Source organism: Marmota monax, unplaced genomic scaffold, assembly GCF_021218885.2.
Source record: "Marmota monax isolate L192 unplaced genomic scaffold, Marmota_monax_Labrador192_F-V1.1 WCK01_AAM20220418_F8-fsc00013, whole genome shotgun sequence".
Lineage (NCBI taxonomy): Eukaryota > Metazoa > Chordata > Mammalia > Rodentia > Sciuridae > Marmota > Marmota monax.
This window is the reverse complement of record NW_026692202.1, coordinates 1,212,600-1,227,158: the sequence shown is the minus strand read 5'-3', so window position 1 is coordinate 1,227,158 and position 14,559 is coordinate 1,212,600. Positions and strand designations below refer to the sequence as shown.

Below are 14,559 nucleotides of genomic sequence, written 5' to 3'. Positions count from 1 at the left end.
CATTATTAATGGCTCTTAAATCTTGCAATAATCTCCATTTACCAGACTTCTTTTTGATGACAAAAATGGGAATATTATGGGGAGATACAGAAGGTTGTATATGTCCTTCCGCTAATTGTTGTTTGACCAGGTCATGGGCTGCTTGTATCTTTTCTTTAGTCAGGGGCCACTGAGGAACCCATACTGGTCTTTCTGATTTCCAAGTAATTTTTATTGTCTCAGTGGCCCTTTCTGAAAATCCAACCCATGTCTGTCTGTTCCTTGATCTATTTGTATTGGTGCTGCTGTACCTTGTTCTTGTTTTTCTAATCTTTTTCCTTTCCTAAAACCTTGTCTAGCCATAATAGTGGGTGCATTTTGATTGATGTTATTTGTTAATGTCAAACCTAATTGATCTAGGACATCTCGTCCCCATAAATTTACGGGAAGATGATCCAATACATATGGTTGTATAGTTCCTTCACATCCTTCAGGATCCTTCCAATCTAATACCATTGCACTTCTGTGGGGATTAGTCGCCACTCCTAGGCCTCGAAGCGTTTGAGTGGCTTGTTGTAATGGCCAATGTTTTGGCCATTCTTGACGAGAGATGATGCTAGGGTCTGCACCTATATCCATTAGCCCATTAAATTCATGTCCTTGAATATTTAGTTTTAGCATTGGGCAAGAATCTAAATTTAAAAAAAGCATAGCCCAATCTACACGTGTGGAGCCTAATGCCTTGGAACCTCTTTCTACAGTATGACTGGAAAATTTATCATGTAGGTTGGGTATTATTAGTAACTGTGCTATTCTATCTCCTGGTGAAATTACTGATATACCCTTTGGAGAACTGGCTATAATTTTTATTTCACCTTCATAATCGGGATCAATTACCCCAGGACTTATCATAAGTCCTTTTAGAGTAGAAGAACTGCGTCCCAGTAATAAGCCTACTGTTCCTTTGGGAAGAGGTCCTTTTACCCCTGTGGGAATGATTTGAACTCCCATCTCTGGAGTTAGTACTGTTCTGGCGGAGGCGCAGATGTCCAACCCTGCGCTCCCTCTGGTTTGTCTGATGAGGGATCTAATTGACAATGTGTCCTGGGCACTACCCTGGTGGGATTGCTGGGTTCCTCCAGTGCTCCGTATATTTGTGGTTTTGGGCCCTGGAGCATTGGGCCCCCCTGTCCATTTTTTGGCAATGGAGCCCCATGCCTTTCTCCACGATATCGTGGATAAACACCTGGTCCTTGTTCATTTTTTGATAATGGAGTACCCTCTATGGTGGTTTGAGAACGGCATTCATTAGCCCAATGTCTCCCTCTACGGCATCGTGGGCAAATACCCGGTATTCTACTCCTTTGATACCTAGTTTTGTTAAACCCTCCTCCTATGGGGCAATTCCTTTTAAAATGTCCTGTTTGTTCACAATTGTAGCATGTTCTTGGCCTGGCATCTAAAGCCTGTTTTACTGCAGCTGCCACGATTTGCCCTTGTTCATTAATGTCTCTGGCATCTAAAACCTGTTGTACTGCAGCTGCCACGACTTGCCCTTGTTCATTAATGTCTCTACATAATTTAATATATGTGTTTAAATCTTCATGTTTCCATAGTCTAATGACTTCTCTGCACCAACGATTCACTTGCTCATAAGCCAGTTGTTTTATTAATGGCATTGCTTGTTCTGTATTCCCAAAAACTCTGGTAGCTGTTTGAATAAGCCTGTCTACAAATTCAGCATAAGGTTCATTAGCTCCTTGTATAACCTTAGATAATTGACCTTGTAAACCTCCATGTCCTTGTAAAGTCTTCCATGCCCTAACCGCATCTACAGCAATTTGTATGTATATGCCAGGATCATATGCAATTTGTTGCTGCTGATCCTCATAAGGTCCCTTTCCTAACAACATATCTAGATTTCTCTGAGGATAACCAGCTGCTGCATTTCGCCTAGCCGACTCCTTGCAAAATTCCTCATTGGCAACCTTCCATAATAGGTATTGTCCTCCATTTAGCACAGCTTTACACATATTAGCCCAATCTGCTGGCGTCATGTTCAAGAGGTAAAGGATTCGACCATGCTTGAGGACCATAGGTTGTTATAGCCTCTTTTAGCTGCTTCACTCTTTTGAAATTTAAAGCATGGTGAATTCGCTGTCCTCCTGCCTGCTCAAATACAGGGCATGTTAATATTTGAGATCCTGTCTCAGGATCCCAACTATCAACTGCGGGGGTTGGGAGCCTCCCAGCATATGGAGGTGGCGCTGTTGGTTGGACACTTATACCCTCTGGTGATAGAAAGGTGTTAGTAACAGTCTCCTGTTGTAACTTTTCCCCTGATGGCTTTTTCTGCTCTAAAGTTTCTTCCTGTGTCTGACTAGTTCGAGAGACCTTCTCTTTTACTTGAATCTTTTCCTCTGTCTGACTAGCTCGAGAGACCTTCTCTTTTACTTGAATCTTTTCTTCTGTCTGACTAACTTGAGAGACCTTCTCTTTTACTTCAATCAATATGTCTTCTCCTTCCTCTACCATTGTCTGAACTGAAGGCTTTGGACTAAGCAAACAAGATACGAACGTCCACAATGGCAATGTGCCAACTGGCAGAGTCCCTGGGCTTTTCTTTTCTATTCTTTTTAAGTCTTCACCATGATGGTTCCATTGTGATATATTTAACAACTCCTCCTTAAAAAGCCATGGGCTACATTTTTGTATTGTATCAACGTATGCCCTGACTGTTCTTGATTTTACTGAGATGCCTCCTTCCTCTAACAATTTACTTAACACTCTTTTGGTTTGTTTTTTACTAATTTCTGATCCCACATTTCTACTATAATACAACCCAACAAGATGACGCCAAACAAAACCGAGACAGAATGAAACAAAAATGGAACAACAAAAAATCATTATAGCCTTTCTATCCTCCCGAAATGTCCATCCGTCCTTTCTCCCTATCTGTTCCTCATTCGCAAATAGTTTTTCCTCAGATGTGAGCAGTTTTTCTTCCGTCTTACTCATCTCCAGGGGCAGGCAACTTAAAACAAAAGTGAAGCAAATCAAAAGAGGAATCTTAAAATGGCTACCCATCCTCTCACCCTGCCCTCAGGGGCGAGCAGTTTACCTTATCACTTACCCTCATTTGTTCCCGTGCGGCCCACCAAATGCCGCAGTCTGGCTGGGCACAATTCAGGAGCCACTTGTCAAAAGAAACGAACTTTATTTTTAGAACCACACACCAAACCACACAGCTCCTCAGGAAAAACCTTCAGAGCCCAACTGCCACCACTGGCTTCCCACAAGCCTCTCAACCTCCCCCATTCCTCCTGCTCTTGAGGCCGATTGGCTGGGTTGCGTGGGCGGAGTCAAAAAAGTGCCCCAATGAGCAGCTCTGTGGTCTGAAAGGGCGGGGAAACAGCCCAATGAGCATCACCGAGGAGGAGCCAATCAGTTGGCAGCTAGAATTTTGGGGCCAACTGTGAGCCAATCATCAGCTGGCAGCTGGAAGTTTGCTGGGGCCCCTTCGCCCCAACAGCTGGGGCCGCTGTGAGCCAATCATCAGCTGGCAGCTGGAAGTTTGCTGGGGCCCCTTCGCCTGTGGCTCTCAACACTTTTCCCCCTATTTAAAGTTCATTTAATCCCCCCCACACACACATATTATGAATCATCATCCTTAAATCAGAGAAATCATTCAGCATTTGGTGTTTTGGGATTGGCTAATTTCACTTAGCATTATATTCTCCATTTACCTGCAAATGCCATGATTTTATTCTCTTTTAAATGCTGAATAATATTCCATTGTACATATATACACACCACATTTTCTTTATCCATTCATCTACTGAAGGGCATCTAGGTTGGTTCCACAGTTTAACTACTATGAATTGTGCTGGTATAAACATTGATGTGGCTGTGTCCCTGTGGTATGCTGTTTTTAAGTCCTTTGTGTATAGAGCGAGGAGAGAGAGAGCTGGGTCAAATGGTGGTTCCATTCCCAGTTTTCCAAGGATTCTCCATACTGCTTTCCATTTTGGCTACACCAATTTGCAGTCCCACAAGCAATGTGCCTTTTTCCCCACCTCCTCACTAACACTTATTGTTGTTTATATTCTTTTTTTTTTTCCAAAGAAACATGTCCTTTTAGTTGCTTAGTATTAGTAGACGTGAAGATCAAACATAGCCACAGAAACAAAAAATAAAATGTGTCTTAAATTTTGACAACATTTAGAATTTTGTGTAAAATTTAAAATAATTAATTGGACCTGATCTCACATTTTTACTTTTCATATGCAAATATCATTAAACTTCAAGTTATTTACATTAGCATTTATACTTTTTTTATTAATGTTTTTATTTATATGTGACAGCAGAATGCATTATAATTCTTATTACACATATAGAGCACAATTTTTCATATCTGTGGTTGTATATAAAGTATATTCACACCAATTCATGTCTTCATACATGTACTTTGGATAATAATATACATCACATTCCACCATCATTTCTAACCCCATGGCCTCCTCCCTTTCCCTCCCATTCCTCTGCCCTATCTAGAGTTCCTCTGTTCTTCCTATGCTCCCCCTCCCTACCCTACTATGAATCAGCCTCCTTACATCAGAGAAAACATTTGGCAGTTGGGTTTTGGGGATTGGCTAATTTAGCATTATATTCTCCAGTGCCATCCATTTACCTGCAAATGCCATGATTTTATTCTCTTTTATTGCTGAGTAATATTCCATTGTGTATATATGTCACATCTTTTTATCCATTCATCTATTGAAGGGCATCTAGGTTGATTCCACAGTTTAGCTACTATGAATTGTGCTGGTATAAACATTGATGTGGCTGTGTCCCTGAAGTATGCTATTTTTAAGTTCTTTGTGTATAGAGCGAGGAGAGAGATAGCTGGGTCAAATGGTGGTTCCTCCCAGTTGTCCAAGGAATCTCCATACTGATTTCCATATTGGCTGCACCAATTTGCAGTTCTACCAGCAGTGTATGAGTGTACCTTTTTCCCCACATCTTCACCCCAACACTTATTGTTGTTTGTATTCTTAATAGCTGCCATTCTGACTGGTGAGAGTAGTTTTGATTTGCATTTCTCTAATTGCTAAAGATGTTGAACATTTTTTTAATGTATTTGTTGATTGATTGTATATCTTCCTAGAAGTGTCTGTTCAGTTCCTTGGCCCATTTATTGATTGGGTTATTTGTTTTTTTGGTGTTAAGGATTTTTGAGTTCTTTATATATTCTAGAAATTAGTGCTGTATTATGTGTGTGTTTTAAGAATTTGTTCCCAATTAGTAGGCTGAAATTATGTTTTTGAAAACCAAAAAATCAAAGACTTGCCTATACTCTTACTTACTATCTCTTTTCAGAATTTGTTTACTCTTATTGTTTATCCTTGTAATAAACTCACTGTCATATTATACATATCTTTGCTGATTCCTCATTGTTGATCTTCAGACTTTCATTTGCATAAAACTGATTTGAGTAGTTAATTAAAACTCTATATTTCTGGACCTTACTCCCAGAGATTCTGTTTCTGTCAATCTGGATGAGGCCCAGCAATCTGCACTTTTATTAAACATACTCAAAGTATTCCCACCTAAATGATTGAAGGCCCACACTTAAGAAATAAGCAGATTTTATAACTAAGTGGATATTTGTGGCTTTGTCTGCCATCTTTATATATTGATAACTTCCAAATTCTTATCTTTATTCTAAACCATTCTTCTTAAATGCCATATTCATTTATATAATTGATATGGCTCTATTCAGGGCAGAACACTGATTCAGGTTATCTGCATTCAAATCCCAGTTTATCTGCTTAATACCTGCCTGACCCTGAGCAAGTTTTCTTAGTTGCCTCATGTAAAAAGAAATTAATAGTTAAGTCTCATAGAATTGCCTTGACAATTTAGTGGATCGGTACAAGCAAAGTTCTTTGACCAGTGCCATAACAAATTCAGTGTATTGTTATCCCGTAAGCATCTCAAATTTCTCTAAAATGAATATTTTTAAAATAATGTTTATATATATACATATATATACATATATTTTATATATATACACACACACATATTAGTTGTAGTTGGACATAGTACCTTTATTTTATTTTTCTGTGGTGCTAAGGATTGAACCCAGTTCCTTACACGTGCTAGACGAGCGCTCTACCACTGAGCCACAACCCCAGCCCTAAAATGAATCTTTTATACCATCCCTGCCCTCTTCAAAAATCTGTTTTCTGCCTTGGCTATAATTTGCTTTCATTTTTGCCTTATCACTAATTTCCTCATCTAGGTTACAAATTCTGTGAATTTAGCATCCTAATCATCTCTAACTAACTTGTCCCGCCTTTCCTTTTCCACTTTTATTGCTTTGGTTCAAATTTTCATTACAGAGTTCTAGGGTCATTTTTCTCCATTTCGATTTCGTTAAAATCTTTTTTTTTTTTTTTTTTAGTTTTTTGGCAGACACAACATCTTTGTTTGTATGTGGTGCTGAGGATCTGACCGGGGCTGCAAGCATGCAAGGCGAGTGCGCTACCGCTTGAGCCACATCCCCAGCCCCATCATTAAAATCTTTATCATAGGCAATGTAATCTTGCTGTTCCTTTATTTGATGGCTCTGATTAGCCACAGGTTAAAAATCCAAACACCTGTGTCAGCCATACAAGGCTCCTTAGATAGGTCTCTACCTCCTTCTCTTCAATATTTAAGACTATTTACAATCTTCCAGTGCTAGTAAAGTATTTGTAGGAGCACTGGATTCTCAATTGCTTTCATACTTTTGCATAGATTAGCAGTAGAGCGTGGTGCTAGTCTGCCAAGTCCCAACTGTATCACTTAACAAGGTGTGTGGCCTTGGGTAAAGCAGTTTTTCTTTGTTACAGTTTGCTCATCTATGAAATGGGTATAGTTGTGCCTTAGAATTAGAATGTGGATTTACTAAATTAAGTCACCTCAGAAATATTCAATAAGTATGAGCTATCATTATTACATTTATTACTCCTATGCTATTTCTTCTATCTGTACACAAGATCTTCTCTCCCATTATCTTAATTTCTTTTTTTTTTTTTTTTTTTTTGCAGTGCTGGGATTGAACCCAGGGGCTTGCACATGCTAAGCAAGCACTCTACCACTGAGACACATCCCCAGCCCACTATCTGCATTTCTTTTGCCCATGAACTCCTACTCAATCATCCTTTATTTTGAAGAACTGACCAGGTGTGGTAGCACATGCTTGTAATTCCAGTGATTTGGGAAGCTTAGATATGAGGATCTCAGTTTGATACCAGCCTCAGCAACTTAGCAAGACCCTGTTTAAAGAAAAAAGAAAAACAACTATACAATGTAGCTCATTGATAAAAAGCCTCTGGGTTCAATCCCTATGCAAAAAATAAAACTTAGTTGAAGAACTGGCTCTTCCAGAAAGTTATCTCTGAAATCCCAGACTCTGGATTAGATCCTCCTTGGGGTCTCATAGCACTCTATGAAGATTGAGCTATGAATGCCTTTAACTTGGGACCCTTCTGCCTCAGCCTCCTAAATTGCTGGGTTTATAGGCATGTACCACCATGCCTGGCTACAAAATCATTTATTTTTTAAAAGTTAGAACTTTGTGAAGAAATATTACCATTAATATTTTTAAATCCTAAGAATTATGAGTTGCTTAAATAAAATTTTAAATTAAGATACTGAAACAAACAACAACTAAAATAAATTAAAACAGTATGTTAGAGTACATACTTTCATATGTACAACATGGGTTGTTTTTTAAAGTTAGGATGGTGTTTACTGAAATGTTGAGTTCAGCCATAACAAACATTAGCCTAGAGGTAGAGAGAAAGGCAAAAGTTATTGATTAGCCTGGTACAGTGGCTCACACCTGTAATCCCAGTGGCTCCAAGGCTAGGCAGGGGGATTGCAAGTTCGAGGCCCGCCTCAGCAAAATGGGACAAAAGGCTGGAAATACACGTAGGCAGATTTAGTTTGGGCTCTGTTAGAGGGAAGGAAGGCAATCTCTACTCAGTTTCCCTGAGCCCATCAGGGTGGGGAGTTGCAGCCCTTCAGTTTCCACCTTCAGCCTGAGTAAGCTCTTAATTTCAGAGGTTGGTGTCCCAAATTAAGTCTATTTCAATAGTTATGAAGTTAGCAAACCAGTTTTACTGTATTTGCTGTTCAGTCTCCTATTGTGTTCCTCTTTCCTCTCATGTCAGTCTTTATTCAAAAGTAAGACTGCAAACACATATTGGTAGCAGAAACTTTGCTTTATATACTTGATATTTCAGAGAATATTAGACATTTTTTTTTCCTTTGAAGTACTGGGGATTGAGCACATAAACTCATGCATGTTAGGCAAATGCTCTACCACTGAGCTGCATCCTCCGCCCTAGACATAAAATTATTACTTCCTATTCTTGCTTTGACTCCTTTGTTTTCACTTTTTCCTAATTTTGTTTCTCACTTAAAATGATCATCTGTCTTTGATCCCCTTTGAAGATTTTTCTTCCTGCATTTACTTCCTAAATGTTAGTGGTCTTTAGGACCCTAAGCTCAACCCATTTTGTCTCTTAAATCTATGATTCTTCATAAAATTTTGCCTTAGTATATCTGAGGAGGACCTCAGTGAATAGACAATACTAGTTCTCTGATGGACAAAGGCAGTGAATCTCTGTTGTTGCTTTGTGTAGGCACATATACACACACTGAAAGTTGCTGTTCTTTACACTCCCATTGGGTGATCTTAATTGATAACTAACTCTATGTCTCTAGATCCAGCCTAGACTGTTCATTTAACCTCTGGATCCATATTTGAGCTTTTTTTGCTGGACAGCTCTGTGTCATTAAAACCTCAAACTTGACATGTCTCAACCAGAATTTATTATTAATTCCTCATCCTCTCTCCCTCTCTCCCTTTCTCTCTCCCTCCTTCTCTGTCTCTCCCTCCCCCACTCTCTTTCTCTCTGTCTCTCTTGGCAGTACTGGAGATAGAACCCAGGAGTGCTTTACACCTGAGCTACATGTTCAGCCTAAAAAATTATTATTTTTTTTTATATTGAGACAGGGTCTCACTAAGTTGCCAAGGCTGACCTAGAACTTGGAGTCGTCCTGCTTCAACATCCCAAGTTCCTGGGATTACAGGCATGTGCTGTAGCTCCCAGTTTGTAACTCCTTTTATATTGCAATGATCCCCTGCCTCCACCATGGCTGCCTGAAACTGTGGATAGTATTGACGTTCATGTATAAATTAGTTACAGTAAGAGATTAACAACAAAATAGAACAACCTTAAGATATTGTAATAAATGTTATATATGAATATTGCCTCTCTCCAGAGTCCAGACAGCTATTGATATTTTCCAACTATGGTATACCTTGAGTAACTGAAATTGCAGATAAGGGAATCTACTGTATTCCATATTTCAATTAATACCCTCACCATTTATTCACTTGCCCAAGTGAAAATATGGTGAACATTTTTTTTTTTTTTTTGAGTTGGGAATTGAACTCAAGGACTACATCCCCAGCCTTTTTATTCTTTTATTTTGAGACAGGGTCTCATTAAGTTGCTTAGGGTCTCAATAAATGCTGAGGTTGACCTTGAACTTATGATTGATTGAACTCTGGAGAGTTGCTGGGATTATAGGCACTACACCTGACTTGAGCATTTTTTATTCTTTTCTATCCTCCATTTCCTATATATGGTTGGTTCCTAAATATTTTTGATTTATCTTCTGAGGATCTTTTATGTTCATTTCAGCTATTCCAGTCTTATCTCAGGCCTGTATTTTCCTTGTTTGAATTAGTTCAGTAGCCCTTTTTAAAATATATATATATATATATATATATATCTTTATTTTAGGTGGACACATTATTTTGTTTTTTGGTTTTTTTTTTTATGTGGTGCTGAGGATGAACCCAGTGCCTCATGCATGCTAGGCGAGCGCTCTACCATTAAGCCACCATCCCAGCCCCTCAGTAGCCTTTTTCTTTGGCCTATAATTTCTTTTTCTTTCAATCTGTCCACCTCAAACTGATCATAATACACTTGTCAAAATGCAGACCTGATCGTATTTCCCTAATGTCCTTCATTATCTTCCCATGGCCTATTCAGATAAAATATAAACTCCTTAGTAGATGTACAAAGTACTTGACTATCTTTTCCAGCCTCTTACTACCAATATTTATTCATTGCTCCAGTCAGATTTACCCATGGTCCTCAGTGATTACATATTCTATCTCCACTAATTATGTATTTCCAAATTTTGTGTTCCTATTAAACCTTTTATTATTTATTTTGGTTTCTGTCTTTTTCATATATTTCTTTACCGTCCAGTAAGCCTTGTTAAATAATCATTAAACCACATATTTAAGGGTGGGACACCAAAAAACTTAAATGCAAACTCCAAATCCATCAACTATTTTATCATCTTTAGTATCTTGAGCTATTTATGTTTCCTAAATAAAGATAATCCTCATCTCTTCTTAATTATATAGACTACCAACATTAATCTGATACTGCAGACAGAACTTTTGACTTAGTGAGGGTAGAAACAGAATCTGAGTCAAGTGAGTACAAACAAATATATAGGCAAAACTTTAATCTGGGAAGAGAAAGGGGAAGAAGGTTTCACCTCAAGGTGAAGGGAATAGACCTGATTGGGAATAGTCAAAACTGCCCTGAACCCCCTCCCCAAAAAAAGGCCCAGACTATTTATTGAGTGTTTGGGGCAGAAAACTCTGGAATTTTTATGATAATGCTTTTATGATAATTCTTTTTATGATAATGCTACTTGCAGAAGTAGTTCACGTATTATTTTTTGACTTCTCCCTACACCTGGTGTTTATGGCTGATTTGATTAGGAGGGTAAGAAAAGATACATCTCTTATATTGTCAGAGTGAGGGGAGTGGGAGAATACTTTTTGAGGGTAAGGATTATGAATTATGATTCAAGAGTGAAATAATTTTAGCAAATAACAAATTATGATTTAAGACCCTAGAGTTTATGTTAGCTCCTGGTTGCTGTCCTACACCAAGCTTTTTATGGTTGATTAAGAATAAGAGGTGCTCTCTTGGGCACAGTGGCATATACCTGTAATCCAGGTGGCTTCAGAGGCTGAGACAGGAGGATTCCAAGTTCAAAGCCAGCCTCAGGAATGGTGAGGCACTAAGCAACTCAGTGAGACCTTGTCTCTAAATAAAATACAAAATAGTTCTGGGGATGTGGCCCCTGAGTTCAATCCCCAGTACCAAAAAAAAAAAAAAAAAAAAAGAATAGGAGGGGCTCTGGCATGGTAGTGTATACCTGTAATTCCATTGATTTGGGAGACTGAGAGGAGGATTGCAAGTTCCATATCAGCCTGAGCAACTTAATGAGACCAAGTCTCAAAATTAAAAAAAAAAAAAAAAAGCTGGATGGGGAGGTTTGTTTGTAACTCAGTGGTAGAGTGGCCCAGGTTCAATCCCCAGTACTGCAAAATAAAAAAGAATAGGAGAGTAAAAAATTTAAAAAGGCACATTTTATACATTGTAAGAGTGGGAGAGCAAGAAAGACTTTTTGAAATGTATTATGAAGTAAGACCATGGGAGTTTATCTACCATTTTATTCCATTCTGTTCCCTCTCAGTCTTAAGTTTTTTCCTGCTTTCACTCCTGTGCCCCACCCTCAGCTGTGCCAGTGATGACTCCGGTTATTGGTCCTGCTTCCCACATGTTGAAGTTTGAACATTAGAGAAGCATGCCAAGGCAAGCATATGAAGGAGGGTTTAATAAAAATGGGTAACATAGACTTCTCCTGCAAGGGAGAAGGGGGCCATAGCTGGTAACATGGTATCCCAAGAGGCAAGGTGTTCTGCCCTTTTTATGTCCTAGGCTTCCTTTGTTCTCCTGTCTTTTCCCCCTTTCTCCTTCCTGCTTACAGACTAGGCCCAGGAATGCTCAGTGGGGTGGCCAAAAGGTAGGAAAGAGTGGACTGAAGGGGGAAGGGCAGGGTGGAGTAGACAAGGACACATTAACAACTTTATAGCTCCCTGTAGGGAGGGGAAATTCCTGGGACTGGTTACCTTTGCAAAGGGATGGAGGTGGGGTGGGAGCAGGTTCTTGATAAGATCCCTCAGGGGACAGTCTCCAACTTCCCAGACTCACTCAAAATTGGCCTCCTTGATCTAACCTGACTTAATTTATGTATCTACACTGACTGCCTGTCTAATTCTGGCTTCACCAGTGGTCCCCCAATCTAGAGATGCTCTATGATTTCCTTTTCAAACAAAAGAAACAAAACAAAACTTCCACTCTTTCCAGATGAGGGTATAGCACTCTTGGCTGCATGGAGAGGCAGAGGGAATTTAAGCATATTATTTATTTTTAAGTTAAACTTTCAATCTGAACACTAGTTTTCAGCTGCCGCAGTCTGGCTGGGCACAAAATAACCGAGCCGCCACGAGGCACTTGTAGGTTCAAACAGGAACTACTTTATTGCCCAAACTCTCACTGGCACTCTACTTGCACTCCCCCCCCCCCCCCCCCACTCTCCCAGCCCTCAATGGAGCTCCTGGAGAACTCAATGGGAACTCCTGGAGAACTCAAAAGTAGCAGGCGCCCAAGGCAGCAGGAGCCGCCCTATTGCCGGACAGCAGGGGTCTATGTGCAACTGAACACACAGCCTGTTTCAATCCAGCATCATCCAGTCACAGCAATTATACACAGCTTAACTTAATTATCATCATCTTAATGGCTCCCTGGTGTCGCCTCTCAACCACTCCTTCAGGCAAAATGCCAGACTTGGCTGTGGCTCTCAACATTCAGCCTTATCATAAATACCTCTTACAGAGTTGTGGCTAATTCCAGGGCCATTTTGCATTGGCTGATCCTGTTACTACTACTACTCATGCATCTGCTTTTTGTTTTCCCAAGTTTCATTATTATCACCTATCCTGATTTCTGTCTTTGCATGTTTATTTCTTTCTTTTAAAAATGTTTTAATATTATTTTAGTGACTTTCCAAGAAAGCAAAAGTCATATGTGTGTTCACTCTGCCATATTTACTTAAACTCCTTCAAAACTGTTTCTGGCTTTACTTGTTTCTCCATCAGTCAGGGAGAGTTAGATAATCTCCCCTTTGTGCTCCTATGGTACAGCTTTTTTCATGAGTGAACCCATTGAATCCTGTTTGTTTTTAACATGTTTGTCTCCCCTACTATATAATGTTATGCATCCAATATTCAGAACTTTTCTCTCTGGTAAAATTGAAAACCTAGCATTCTTCATTGTGGCGTGTGTCAGAATTTGCTCCTCCTCCCCCCACCCTTTTTTTTTTTTCAGTACTGGAGACTGAATCCAGGGGTGCTCTACCACTGAACTACATTCTCAAGCCCTTTTTATTTTTATTTTGAGATAGGATCTTGCTTAGTTGCCCAGGCTAACCTTGAACTTGCAGCCCTTCTGCCTCAATTCCTGAGTCTCTGGGAGTAAAGTCATGCGGCACTGCACCCAGCAAGAATTTGCTTCCTTTTTAAGGCTAATATTCTACTATATCAATACAGTATACCTCATTTTGTATATTCATCCAGATTACTTCCACATTTGGCTATTATGAATAGTGCTGCTGTGAACAAATAACTAGGTGTACAAATAAATATCTTTTTTTAATCTTTTTTTTTTTTTTTTTTAGTTGTAGATGGATAAAATACCTTTATTTTATTTTTATGTGGTGCTGAAGATAGACCCTATCTGGGGTGAATACTCTACCACTAAGCTACAACCCCAGCCCACAAATAAATATCTTTTGAAGACCTTGTTTTCAGGTCTTTTGGATAAAATACCCAGAAAAGTGATTGTCTTTTTTTTTTTTTTTTTGAGGTATCCTGGATTGAATCCAGGGCAGGGGTACTGTACCACTGAGCTACATCCTCAGCCCTTTTTCTGAAATTTTAAATTTTTGAGACAGTGTCTTCACTAAGTTGTTCCAGCTGGCCTTAAATGTAAACTCTTCTTACTTTGGTCTCCTGAGTACCTAGGATTATATATATATATATGTGTGTGTGTGTGTGTGTGTGTGTGTGTATATATATATATGTGTGTGTGTGTGTGTGTCATCTCCAGTAGAAATTTCTTTGAACATCTTATCTACCATATTGCTTGAAATAATATACTGCAGTAGCTTTAGACATTTTTTAGGGATTGTTCCACACAAATCATTTTTAGTTGCACACACATTTATATTTATTCTTCAAAAAGGAAAAGTAGTCTATACCTTTCCAGTTTAGCTACAATTTTCAAATCTAGTCCATACTGTAAAATTTGTTCTTCAATCTCAATTACGTGAATATTATCTGATTAGTCATTCTTTAAATAGAGGGTTTATTAGCAGGACTTAGGTAATAGTAGAGTATAATAAACAATATGGGGGGGCATGGGAAGAATGGAGAAACTGTAGGCAAAGGGGAGGGAGAAGAGGGGGCATGGGGGTAGGAAAGATGGTGGAATGAGATGGACATCATTACCCTAGGTACCTGTATGACTTCACATATGGTGCAGTGCTACATTGTGTACAATTAGAGAAATGAAAAGTTATGCT

At 39.1% G+C, this 14,559-nt stretch overlaps 1 protein-coding gene across 15 annotated transcripts in view; it reads left to right on the top strand.

Annotated features, from left to right (window-relative positions):
• Cep57l1 (centrosomal protein 57 like 1) overlaps positions 1-14,559 on the top strand; it is a 235,012-nt gene that overhangs the window by 25,499 nt on the left and 194,954 nt on the right. The gene's annotated exons all lie outside the window — the stretch shown is intronic.